This window comes from Chiroxiphia lanceolata, chromosome 2, assembly GCF_009829145.1.
Source record: "Chiroxiphia lanceolata isolate bChiLan1 chromosome 2, bChiLan1.pri, whole genome shotgun sequence".
NCBI lineage: Eukaryota > Metazoa > Chordata > Aves > Passeriformes > Pipridae > Chiroxiphia > Chiroxiphia lanceolata.
In genome coordinates this window covers 51,744,949-51,759,201 of record NC_045638.1, presented here as the reverse complement: position 1 = coordinate 51,759,201, position 14,253 = coordinate 51,744,949, and the positions used below count along the sequence as shown (strand labels likewise).

Sequence of the window (14,253 nt, the reverse complement as noted above, 5' to 3'; positions counted from 1 at the left end):
CTTCTTTTTTGAGACCTTTCTGGATAAAATATTGTTCGCAATACTAATGGCCCTCCTATTATGAAAACATTAATTTATATTTATTAAGACAAGCTGAAAAACTGATTTCTCATGTGAATATTAGCCCAAAACCTGAACAACAGAACATGTCTCTAAGGCAAATCGTGGCAGCAACCTAAACCAAGTTTTCTGTAATTCTCATTGCTGTTACTGTTAGCAACACAGCAAACAATTTCAGTGGTATATCAGAGTATTCAAAAACAGGCCAGAGGTGTAGCTGTTTATTTGTCTGTCTTGCTAAGGATCCAACAAAATGAAAGGGGAAATACAGCTGATAAGCTGTTGTTCAATTTGGTTAAATGAGACACTCTTGCATGGTTTTTTTTTAGCATATTCCTCCTTCCTCCTTCCTCTCCTCAGTGAGAATGTTTAACGTCCACTGAGCTGCACTTCTTTTCCAATTTCCAATTCATTCACCACATATCTTATAATATAAATTGTTCAGTTGGGATAATGTTAATGACAACTGATGTGATATCATCCTGCCATGCAAACTATTACTGCCAAATAAAATAGGCCCAGCTGGCCCTGCTTATCCATGCTACCAAACTGCCAGGTAATTCTTTAGTTGATTATTTACTGTTCTACCTTCAATGCACACTCCTTACAGAGAAAGATAGTGCTCGGCAGATTGGTGTGGGCTGGTCTGTATCACCGGGACTCAAAGCCTGAGGTTATCCCTTGGACTTCTTCTTACAGTAGTAAAGGCATAGACATATTGACTCAGAGTCTATTTAACTTCAGCAAGAAATTTTGCCGTGCCTGAGCTTGAAAGAAGGACCAGTGCTGCTAAAATAATACCTAAGGATTGCCTAAGTAGGTGCTCTTAAGGAATTTTAGTCATTCAGTTGAGTCAGTCACCTTAAGAAAAGGATCATATCACAAAGGAGAGTAATTTTGCCGAAATTTTGGGCTAGGAAAATTATCAGCTACCTTCTAGAAAGTTTATATTTGAGAGTACTGGAAATATTTATCATTACACTGGCAAGAGTCAGAGTAAATCTGGATTTTAATATTAGCTGCATAGATGGAGACGAAAAGACTTTTTGGAAATATTACGGAAAAATAATCTGCTAATTTCTTCTATAATTCTGGATATACAGGTATAGTGGCAGGCAAGGCAGTGGTATTTCCCTTCTATTCCCTGCTATTTGAGCAGTGACATTCCCTTATTAAAGAAGTGGAAGGCTTTTTTCACTGTGATGAGCTTGAGCGGGCAGACAGACATTCAGAATGAGATGTGAGAAAGACAAGCTGGAGTTTGAGATGAGGCAGGGAAAAGCAAGTTGAACAGGATAAGATCTGTGAACTGTCAAGGCTGCAAGAGAAGCTGTGTGAGCTTGTGGATTCTGATTCTTCAAGACTGGATGGAGGTGGGCAAATCAAAGAGATACTCCTGAGAAACCCCAAAAGCTGAGGGTTCTAGAAAGCCCACCAAGAAATGGAATTGCTCAAGAAAAAATTTGTTCACCCTGGAAGCCATCCAGGAGACCAAACAGAGGAAAGAGGACAAAATCTGAAAATACTTCTGGTCTGGACTGCATCAAGAATAAATGAGAGTCAGGAAGGAAATGGAACACTGCTTCTGTCATCTGTGTGAAAAAGAGCTTTGGTGAAAGTAGTATCTGTCAGGACCCTAAATACCTTAAAAAGCCTTGATATTCCTGGCCATCTTAAAGGCAATTAAAAAAGAGATTTCTCAGAAGATTGACCGAGGTTGAAGATGCAGCCAAGAGCACACGTTCTAAAATAAAGAATCTGGCCTAGTCTGCTGCAGCTTCACACTTGCTAGTGACATCTTTCTTGTAAATGTACTGTGACACTGCCACTATGACTGAATGGCCATGTTTCCCAAGGCTGCTTCCAGACTGGCTGTCTCGAGAAGCAGGCTGAATTCTGCTTCACTCACCTGAGTCTGTCTAGGAAGTACCTGTGGTTTGATATATTGCATGCATAATCTTTCTCTGCACGGATTCTCCTAGTCTTCCCGTTGGTTTTATTAAGGATTACTACTTGTAGGTTTACTTGTTCTCTTGTACACTCCTGGTAAAAGGCTTAAACTCTGCCCCTGACCATTTTCTACCCTTGCCTGTGGCCCAGAATTTCCATGTAGGTTCATGTCTGGGCATCCAGACCTGCCTGAGCTACGCTGCAGGTAGGCCAGTCCTGACTGAATGTCCTGGACAACCTCAAGGCCTGACTTGTTACATGGCCTTGACTGAAGAAGTAATATTCATTGCTTGCTATCATTTGACTTTTAAATATAGCTAGCAATAAGAGGGTAATTCTGCTTTTCTGTTGTAGAGTGGCACATGTATCGTGAATCTTCATTGTTTCTGGTACAGCCACCCAGAAACCAAACCAAGGTGCATTCAATTAAAAACAAAACAAAACAAAACAAAATCCCATGACTGGCTTTACCCAAAATAATTGATATATTTAACACATAAGAGAACAAAACCACTGGTTTTTACTACATTTAGTGTTTTACTGGGTTAGAAATAGAATAATTTTTTTAAGTTTCACTAAAACTTTCTGATACTTTTGAATTCCTGTTCATTTGTTTACTTGAAATCACCTTGGCCTTACTACCTATTCTTTACAATAAACAGTGAGGTGCAGTTAACAAGATGCTGTCATAGATACTAATAAAGCTGCCTATGCTGTCAATAGCAAATACATCTGGAATGGAATATTCTAGTGGAAAAATCTTAACACATTTCAGCAAGGATCTGTACTAATCTCCATTATTCAGCTGCTAAATGCACTATAAATGTAACCTGAAGTACTGAATAAAAATAAAGTGATCTTACAAAAAAAAAGTGACAGAAGCCCACCTGTGTTATGAAAGTCTCCTTTGTTAATCAAAAAACCAATTAAGACAGGTTTTTAAGTTCAAAAAGTAATGACAGTTAAAAAAGTTATTTCTAATAATTTTCATAGAGAGATAATAGAAAAATATTGTCAACGACAAGTGTATGCTTTGAGGTAAAGTCTAAGAGCCATTAAACAGCAAATTTCCATTTCCTTATTATTTTACCATGTTTATGACAATTTAATCTGAAAGTATTTTTTAAATTTTTATCAGGTAGGAGAAAGAAATATTTCAGTTAAGCTTTCATCTAATTTTATAGTCACTAAAGAAAAGATACTTGCCAGATGCAAAACTTGAATCAGTATTATCGATATAAACAATTTTACATCAAACAAAATTGATTGATTCTGGTCATTCATTTGTCAAGTTAATGAGAAACTACAGTCATTACAACAAGATTTTGAAAACTGGTACTTAAAGCCTAAATCTATATGTGTCTCTGGCAGGTTTTTTAAAACTCATCATACCTTGTGGTCTATGATTCAATAGGCAGGAAATCAAGGACCAGACCCAGGAGCAAACTTAAATTCTTTGATCATATATGTGCTTCTTGAGATCGTCATCTGAACTCTCTCTTTAAACAGTAGAGACAGAAAATATCTAGCACAGCTGAGCCCTTACCTTAGAGGGAAAGGAACCACCCTCTGGTCAAGTCCATTAGAAACCTCTGTATGGCTGCATTTAAACTATCTAAATCTTACCTGTAAAGTTCTCAACTAAAATAAGGTTATTCTTCTGAGCTCAGCTTCTATCATGACCTAGTTGAAGTAAAAAGTAGTTTCAGATTTGTTAAATTATTAAGGCTTTCCTTTACAATGAGAGGTAGTATGGAATTGTGCAGAGCTAAGAGAGACAGATTACTCATGTAGAATTCAAAAGCAAAATGACCAAGTTACATGCCCCATCAAAATGCTCCATAATGGCATCATCTAGTCCAGCAAACCTCAAATGCAAAGAACTGTGATGTGGGGAGACTAAGTTGCTATTTTTTTACAAGTGAGAGATTCAGATTCAAGGAAGACATGAAGAATACTATTACCTTGATAGTTTAATCCAAACCAGAAATCATATTGTGAGTTCTAGAAGGACTAAGTGCTCAGAATTTATGCTTTTTCAGTAGCAGTGATTTTTATAAATAGTTATAATAGTATAAGTGCAGAAAATGGGAATTTGTGACCATACACTGTTGAATAATAAGGACCAAGTAACCCTGCTTGGTCATCAAGGCGCAGGCAGGGCATTGTGACAGTTCTTTCAGAGGCAGACATAGTTGTGTCAATGTTATGCTCCTAAAACAAGTGCTCACAGATTTACAGCTTTAATCCATTTGGGAGTGAAGCTGGGTCAGAGCATACGAAGATGACCGCTGTGCCGAATACTCCAACCTAAATACTAATCCAGGACTCTACAAGCTATGTTATGTGTTAGTGAGCTTGCAGTTAAAGTGTTGATTTTGACTAACAGAGCCATAAATTAGTTTAGGACCTCACAGAGTCCATGTTCACCAGTGCAGATAAATAAACTGCCAACAGCCTGTTCAACAGGCAGTCTTTAAATTGGTTTTACTTTTAAATAAAAAACCTTAACCCTTGACTGAGCCAGGAAAGAGCAAAGGTTGCTGCTTCTGTTACTCCTTGTAAGTCTTATTTCACACCAGACTGCATATAAGGGGCTACTTACATCTTTCAGCTTGGAATTATTTTAGTTTATTCCTGGTTTCTTAATGGGTTTTTAAGCATGCAGTAAGGCAGCTGATTTTGAAGATCCTTATGTACTATCATAAAACTCCTCCATTCTCTTCATCACTATTCACCTATCCATGAAATAAAAGACTCTTCAACAGCCATAAGTCCTGTGATTTCCTATGATAAGGCAAGAATTACTTGTGTAGTCCAGGGGCAGAGACAGGCTGTTAATACTAGTTAATGCTGTAACTTTTATCATGACAGCATAGTCAGAATAAGCAGAGAAATCCCCAGCAGATGCTACTTGAGAGTTTCAACTGCTCAAGTGACAAAGAGGCACTCCTTTAATATTTCACTGTATTCCTCTGGAAGCTGCTCTTGGCTCAGACAAGAATAACTTTCATCCTCAAGATCACCTTCTCTGAAAATACCTGTATGAAAAAAATCATTGGTAAAGTCTACATTTTAAAGAATTAAAGCACTGAAAAAATATGCACACCATATATCTGCATAGCCAGCTTACCTTTGCCTGAAGTGTCTTGCTACCCACTAAGATACACTGAAGGTGGCTATGGTTGTTCCAAACCTACAAATTAGACAACATGAACTGGTTAAACACCAGTTCAATGTTAGATAAAGAAAGTGAATGTGAGTTTTTTGATTTCCCTTCTATCCTAATTCCTAGACCACTTTGCCCTAATTCCAATTTTTCATTTCTCCCTCTTCAAATTTTGCAATATTTGACGTCATGAAAAGAAACCACATACTAATATTGGCATATACTATGACTGAATTTAACCTTGAGAAAAATATGTCAGAGTAGTCTTCCTTTAAAAAAAAAAAAAAAAAAAGAATTAAACCTTTCACATAATATGTTTCCTTTAAAACCATTATTTCTCTACCAAAAAGTGTACCAAATCTAGAGGAAGGAAATCCAGAGAATCATAGAATTTTCAAGCTTGGAAAACACCTTTAAGATCATTTAGTCAAACCCCTAACCCAGCACCACCATGTTCACCACTAAACCATGTCCCCAAGTGCCACACCCACACACTTTTTGAGCACTTTCAGGGATGATGACTCCACCACTGCCCTGAGCAGCCTGTTCCAATGCCCAACCATCCTTTCAGTAAAGAAATTTTTCTAAGATCCAACCTAAGACTCCCCAGGTCCAACTTGAAGCCATTTCCTCTTGTCCTGTCATTTGACCCCCACCACACTACAACCTCCTTCCACATAGTCATAGAGAGCTTTAAGGTCTCCCTGCTTGAGCCTCCATTTCTCCAGGAAAAGCAACCTTTGGTCTCTCAGCTGCTCCCACAGGACTTGTGCCCCAGACTCTTGATCAGCTGTATTGTCCTTTTCTGGATTGGCTCCAGTACCCCAATGTCTGTTTTTTAGTGAGGGGCCCAGAACCGGACACAGCATTTGAGGTGTGGTCTCACCAGTGCTGAGTACAGGGGGATGATCACATCTCTGGTCCTGCTGGCCACACTGTTCCTGATACAGGTCAGGATGCCATTGGCCTTCTTGGCCATCTGGCCACACTGCTGGCTCATTTTCAGCCGCTGTCAACCAGCACCCCCAGGTCCTTTTCTGGTGGGCAACTTTCCAGCCACTCTACCCCCAACCTGTAGTGCTGTATGGGGTTGTTGTGACTTAACCACATGACCAGGCACTTTACCTTGTTGAGCCCCATACAGCCTGTCCAGATCCCTCAGCAGAGCCTTCCCACCCTCCAGCATATCAACATCCCCACCCAGCTTGGTATTGTTTGCAAACTTGCTGAGGCTGTATTAGATCCTCTTGTCCAGGTCATCAGTAAAGATACTAAATAAAGCTGGTCCAAATGCAAGCAGGAATAGAAAAAAACCCAAAAACTTCAAGAACCACTTCCCTGCAATGCACTGCACCTGAGGAGCGAGTTAACTTTTCTTTAATCCTACCATCCCAAGACACAGTATTCGGCCACTAAAGGATCTGAGGATTTTTGCCAACTCCCTAGGATATACAAATTGCCTTAAGGAAAGTGAGGAGGTAGCAAGGTCTTTAAAGTAGCAATGGTCATTACAATTAAAAGTTTTAAAAGACACAGTGATGGGTCTGTGCTTATTGTGAGAACCCAAAGGGATCTCCCACCCATGGCCCGACAGACACTGTGTGTAAAAGCTCACAAAACAGATCAGAAGAGAATTGTTATGGATAAAGGAATCTCTGGAGAAAGCACACCCCAGACCCCATATATAGTAACTATGCCAAGGGAATCCTCAAAAAGATTTTTGTAACAACCAGGATGTTTTTTGGCTGATGTACGTGAAGACCTAGCAAGGTCCCCAATTAGTCTAATAAAGAAAAAACACAAACCTAAGTCCTGTTTCATGCCAGCCAAATGATGCATTATTCCCAAAGGAGAGTTAACATGGTTTCTATCAATATTTCTGTGGTTTCTACTGAAATAAGTTGCTTTTTCTGAGCCAAGGCATTGTGTTCCTACTCCTCTTCTTCTTTATTGTTCTTGGTGGCTTTTGAAAAATTGTTCTCTTTGCAAAAAAAAAACCTATTTGTTATGAGAGGTGCTATATTCTGTAATTGACAACACACACCCTAACAGGGAAAAGGAAGCAAAGCAATGCTTTTGTGTGAAAAATACCAACACCAAAACCCAGCTCTTAATTCACAATGCTATAAAACATAGTCGTTCTCCCACCCCATAGTCAAGTAGGAAATAACAATGAAATACATATTTTTCTAAGATATAACATCTGTTTCGTATATATAATCCATTAAAGATTTCCAAATGCCCTCAAAGGAGTCCTAAATCTTCTACAAATTTGAGTTCTCCATAAATCTTCTGTTTCTTAATCTATATGCAATCTTCTTATAATGGACTGATCTCAGTAAGAATTTCCATACTTCTTAGACTTGGCCAGGAGGAGGTAAAAGAAGGTAAGGGAAAAGGGGAAGTTGCAAAATAGAAAGAGAAGAAAACTAATTTGTGTTTATATGTTGTGTATTTTTTTAATTAAAAAACCACAAATATTGGTAGATGCATAATGGCTTTCAATGTATTTATATGACTTTCCCAAGAGATTAAGCCATTGTTCTAGTGTTTTATGCAAAAGTTTCCCTCCGTGCTAGAAGATATGAACCACAAAGAGAATCAATCACATTGGCTTGTATCATGTGAAGCAGCTATCACTGGATTTACTAATGGATCTTGGCTACTGTTTCTCCTAGTTTTGCAGCCTCACACTGGCATTGAACCTTGAGGAGTGAATTTACTCCATGCAAGGTAAATGCAAACTACTACTTCATTTGAATGCTGAAATATCACACCAGATTTTCAAAAGGAAAGCAGTGTGGTATGAAAAAATATTTCAAGATCAGAATCTGTTTCATTATTTATCTCTGAACTCTGTATGCCTTCAAGCAAGTTGTTTTTTTCTCTCTGAATAAGGCTAAACAACATGCTATCATAAAAAAAAAAAAGAGAAATGTGTTATTAAAGCTCCTGTTACTTGAATTAGACTTAAATGAGATCTCAGCTATTGATTTTATTAGTGATTTCATGTGTGTCCTCCCAAATACAATGCTAACTACAGGTTTTTCAAACATGGAATACTGTTCAGATTGAGGGGAGAAGTTCACTTATGCACAAATCTACTTTTGACAGGTCAGAGTTTGGGTAATAAATCGTGAAGTATCATTTGGCAAGAAAGGCAGCTAGTAAAGAAAAATCAGAAACAACAAGAGTCTTTCAAGTGATGGTATTTTTTTACTAATAAAATTTATTTAAAAAAAAAAAAGGCCCCCTCCTCATTCTAAATCTCTTCTTTTGCCTATTAATGAAGTAAACTGCATAACAGGCAGGTCTTCGGAGACTAGAAGCAGGAATACATGCACCAAGCAGCAGAGCACTGGCTTGAATTTCAGCTTGAATTTCTAGTTCTTTTTATGGTATTTCCAAGGGAGAAATTATTAATGGATACACACTGATGGATGCCTATTGGAAGATGCTTCCGTCCCTTTCAACAGTGGCAGTGCAGTATGGAAACAGCTTTTCCTAAGGCTTCATTCCTCATTGACAGAAGGCATCTAGATTTGTTGCTAGAAGGATGACAGCCTATGCCTTTAAAGAAGAAACCTCTAATGAGGGCCAATTATGCTTTACACAATAAGAAAAGTGAACCTCAGGTCTTTACGTTGTCTTTGCAGTTTCAGATATCCATTCAGCCCCACCAGTCTGGATATGAAATAATAGTAGCTAAAAACATTTCTGTTAAAATAAACACGTGAAATTTTAGAATATGACTCTTACTGCTCTACATTGTAACAAACAGTAAGGAATTATTATACTACTGGCCATCGAGGCATTTCTTAGATTTTCCTTCAGTGTGTTTCCATAAGGAGTATAAAATCATAGCCAGCACTTTGGAAAGCTTTTTGATTCATTCATAAGAAGAGAACATGCTGGTCAATTTTCTCTAAATGCGTAGTGATTTAAAAAGCTGAATTTCTAGGGCTGCCATTTGAGCATTATTTCTCTACACAAACTTTGCTAATCATCTATATTCAGGGACTACACCTCAAGAATGTTATGCACCTTGCTTTCACATTAGTTTTGTCACCAAATGGTAAAATCCACATACCAGGAAATCCATAGGAAAACCTTAGTGTCAGTGTGAAATGTCTCTCCATTTCAGTCTTGCATTTTGATGGAGGATATGTGAAGCAATCCCAATTTTCTCTAACTTTTTTAGACTCTGCATGGACTGAAGCCTCATACAATTTTCAAAGTAAGCCGTGAGAAATGAGTAATGCATGCATTTTGGTATCACACCCTACCCATTCCTTTCAGACACACACCTTTTTATCTGGTTAGTTTTTGCTCTCCACCCAAAAAGTCTGCTATTGCTAAGAACATCAAAATTGCGTGTCAGTAACAGTATATTTCAACTTAATTGAGCAGAAAACAGGAACAAATTTTGTGAGTCTGGAAAAAATTTGACTTTGAATGATTAAAAATCAGCCTTAGGAAAGCTTGAAAGAAAATCATGTTGGAGCATTTGAAATTTGCTGTTCACATTGTGGGTTTTTTTTAATAAACTGCAACTTTTCATTTTCAAACTTTTCTATGTAAAATTATGTTAAATCAAAAGACTTTGGCATTTTCACTCTTCAAACCAAGAAAGGTACATTCCTTCATTTAAAAGTTAACTAGATCATATTTATCCAATTAAAACACTAGAGAGTCTTTGGTTTGCAATTGTCAGTGGTAGAGATCTAAGAGTGAGACAAAACTTCCTCTCTGTAAAGTTTATTGATTCAGGCTCTGTACAAATCTAACTAGTACTCCATGGCTTCAAGCTCAGGGGTGATTTATACTTCTGTCTTCCAGAGCATGGGCCAAATTTGCCTGCCTTTACCTAAAAAGCAGCATGTAAATCCAATTGTTTGTGTCTTCAGAAGTCTTCTGCACTTCAGGAGGATGCACTGAGGTACCACCAAATTCTCAGAAAACACTGGATGGGGGTGGGGGACCTCAAAGTATGAAATTAAATCAAGGGAAATGGAAACATTCCACTAAGTTCAATTTGCATCTCCCACATTAATGTCACTTTAGCCATCCAATTCTTCTATACAGAACCTTTAGCATTGAGTGCATCAGGGTGGCTGTCATTTACTTCCCAGTACTTCAGCATAACCTGTTTTCCTACCTCATTCAGTAATCATTAGTCTAGAAAAGCCCAAGTCCCATGAAAGGCAGCAAATGCTCTGCCTACATCAGGGGCTATGGAGCTTTTGGCTGCCCATTCACGTCAGTAACTAAGGCTGCCATTCAACAAGCAGTCTGTGTAATGCTCTGAGGCTCTGTGACTCCCATTCAGCTCCATTTGCTAGCGGGAATGAGTGCCAGAAATAACATGTCAGCTAGGAAAAAGGAAATTTTTAACTCAAAGATTTACAAAATCCAAGTGCTTCAGGACTACTTGCTTTCTTTTCTTCCTCTGTGCAGTTAATTTTTTTCCCCCAAAAGAAGTCATAGCCTGTGTCATGCCCAATGGTACAGTGACATTCTTTTCAGCCACTTCATTTTATTTAAGTCAGTTAATCAACCTGCTCAATTTAATTTTAAAAAAACAACTAACCAACCAACAAACAACAAAAACCCCGCTCCTCCCCCAAAAAACCAAAACCAACCAACCAACCAACCAAACAAAAAGACCAAACAAAACCCCCCAAAAACAAAACAACAATAAAAAACCCCACCAAACTACAAAGCAACCTGAAAAACAGGACAAAACCTGTCCAGATTCAGACATTTTGTGACTTCTAATGCAACCTAGTGCTCCTGGTCTAAGAAATGTTTCTATTCCTTCCAGGTAATCACAGTAACAACTGTAATCCTTGGGCATTGGTAGCTGCAAAGAGTGTTGCAAAGACAGATACATGATTTCAACTGGCTTTTCACCCCAGAGGCCCAGAGAAATGGGCAGGCTGACAGAGAAGAGATTCCTTCTGTAAAAAAAAGGGCTTTTTGTATCATCTCTTGTGCTGTGACTTCATGCTGGACACAGCAGATTTAGGAAAATATCAATGATCCTGGTAGCTTTTCCAAGAAAGAAAGCAATAAAAAAAGTGTTTCATGCATCCTTTCCCCCACATCTATCTGTACACTGAAGCTAATTTTCTGTAATTCTTGGAATATTGGGAAGGTTCCAGATGGCTGAAAGGAAAAATTATGCTGTGACAATATCTTAATAGAATTAATGAAACTCGAGACCACAATAAGGCTGTCAGCAGGACTGCAGTTCATGGTAAAATGAAACAGGAGAAGAGGAAGAGCTTGATTAATACTGAATTAAAAGAGAATAACGCAATTAACACCAACTGGTCTGGATTTATGGAAAAGAGAGTTTGTCAGAGAAAATTTATCTCTTCTGATGAGGTTACAAATCTGATTCATGAAAGTAATATTGATAATGTAATATACTTAGATTTCTGTAAGGCATTTGCCTTAGTATCACATAATATTTTGATCAGGAAACTCAAATGATGTAAAATCAATACATCAGACATAACATCAAATGAATTAAGAGTTTTGTAACTGATAGGTTTCAAAATGTAATTGTAAACAGACACTCGCTTCCATACAGGAGTGTTGCTGATGGAGTCCTGCCCAGATTGTGTTTTGAACTTTTCAGGAACCTGTTAAGGAAAAAAATAAAACAACTAAAAATAATTTCTGATAGAATTTGCAGATGGCACCAAGACTGGTGGATTGGGAAGTAAGGAAGAGGAAAGGTCAGAGACACAGAGCAACCTGAATGTCCTAGTAAAATAGATGGAAGCAAAGGAGATATACTCTATGTATAGCATACACATAAAGATCTAGAAACAAAGACAACAAGTTTTATAGATTTATGCCATTTTTGCAGTGCTCCTTTCCAAGTGTTGAATTTCACATTTTAATTTCATTGGATGGATACATCCTGGTCTATACAAGTGAGAGGCATGACTTCTGGAGACATGAGTAATACTCTTTGCATGACTTTATGTTGTTCAAATATAATTTGACTTTTACACAAACTTGTTTAACTTTTAATTTCCTTGGGGGTAGAGAGGAGGAAAAACACTTTCACATGCAGAGACCTTGTTTGTCCAGAAGTAGGTATCAGCTTCCAATTAACTTTATGATGGAGCTGTCAGCACTGAAACTACATTATTGGAAAAAATAATGCTATAAGATGACACAGTTCTTAGCCAGGTGTGGGTTTTGTTGGAAAAAGAAAAGGATTCAGTTAAAATTCAAAGATTATGCAAAATAAATATTCAGGAAAGTGGTGGAAAGAGATTAAACTGAACAAGCTTCAACTCTAAGGAAAAAAATGAGTGGTCAAGATGTGAAATAGCAAGAAAGTTATGCTGCTTCCTAGTCCTGTTATACATCTGACAAAACCAGACAGTTACTTTTTAATCTCTTTGCTGCTGAGCATGATGGACTAATTAGTGGAAGTGGTCAGAAATTCCCCATAGGCCATCTCCAGAGAGACATTCCCTTTCTGTAGCCTCTGGCAGGGCTAGAGAGAGGCTGCCAGACCCATCGCCTACTGGTTTGCACACCATTTTTGCAGCATTCTGCCTGACTAGCTGAGGGACAGCCAAGGTACTGAAAGCTTGAGCAGTGCTGACACTCCTGAATTTGTTTAAACCCGCTTGCAGAATTTAATTTAGAAATTATTTTGAGAGGCTGGGTCTTCTACTTTATTTTCTTCCCCTTTTCAACCCAAACAAAAATATTACATAGTTCGGTTTCATGGAGAAACAGGAAATTGGAGTTTTCCACAACAAACTTAAATCCAAATTTTATAGCTCTAGTGCCACTTTACAGTGGACCCAAGACTTTTTGTAGTACAATAAAAGATTAGTTTCTAACGTTATCCAAACCTCCTCTCTTTATTCATGTGACTAATTCTGCCGTGGTCATGTAGTATTAATGACTGCACATCCTGAGCCAGACTACAGTTTTACCTGAGCAGACTAAGGAGTTAAAACTGAATTATCATAATACTATCCTTATTTTGTCCTTAATAAGCAGAGATAAATGCTACAATAAGGATAATAGCATTCCACATTAATATGGCAGACTACTTAGTTTTTAAGGAGTTGTGGGGCTTTTTTACACTGGAAATTGCTCATCATCTCCAGTACTGATCTTTTAAAAAAAAGTCACATCCTACTATCAGTGGTAATTCGGGGGTATTTTTCCATGAACATTGTCAGGATGGAGAAGATATTTTCAACTCTTATCTAGCATGCCATTCTGTGCCTGCAGAATGTGGGACAGGGTGGAGAACGGTTAGATGAAGATCTTGGCAGCTCATTCTGAGTTGAGATTTTCTGGAAACTCCCAAGGCACAGATACATATGTATATTTGGATTCGAGGAGGCATACATTAACTATGTACTTCTGCAGCAGGAGTCACTGTGTTGGTATTCTAGGAGTTTTCAGGGTTTCTTGGTCAAGCCCTTCTTTAAAGAAAATGGCCAAGTCTTATAATTTCAGGCTGCCAGCTAAACAGGCAAACAACATTGCATGAGTTTACATTTGGGTTCTATTTTTAAAAGCTGCCCACAAGTATTAGAAGCAGAAGCCTATTAGTTTTTTTAAGGGAGGAAGAGATTCTTAAATGCAGTTTTTTCAGATTTAATTCTGTGAATTAAGAAAACGGAGGCATTTTGTTAGGATGTAGCTGAATGGCACATCTATTTCCAAGGTACATCTTGGAAATATACCTTTCTAGTCTTAAACATTGATGACTTCTGCCTTCTTCTCATCTGAAAGAGCATTCAGTCCAGAATGGGACAAAGGGTTTAACAGCCTGAAACACCAAAATATAAATGTTCAAACAGATCTGCTGCTTTTGTGCACCAGACTTTCTTTGGCAAGCTTGGGAAAGTACTTTTCCTTTGAGATCAAGTATTGCTGTTTTGATTAATAGATACTTCCATATATAACTTAGTATTAACCTCTCCACTTTATAATTGGTATAATCCTTATAAATATGCAACTGAAATTGTTATGAAATTTCCAGCGGTGTCATCACAAATGTTTTATTAGCCTGAGGGTAT

General features: G+C 37.9%; 1 long non-coding RNA gene across 1 annotated transcript; it reads left to right on the top strand.

Annotated features, from left to right (window-relative positions):
- Positions 1-1,750: 1,750 nt before the first annotated feature.
- On the top strand, positions 1,751-8,577 carry LOC116783066. The gene is made up of 3 exons (XR_004355453.1): positions 1,751-2,095; positions 4,206-4,207; positions 8,567-8,577. It is a non-coding gene; the product is annotated as an uncharacterized LOC116783066 (long non-coding RNA).
- The last annotated feature ends 5,676 nt before the right edge of the window (positions 8,578-14,253 follow it).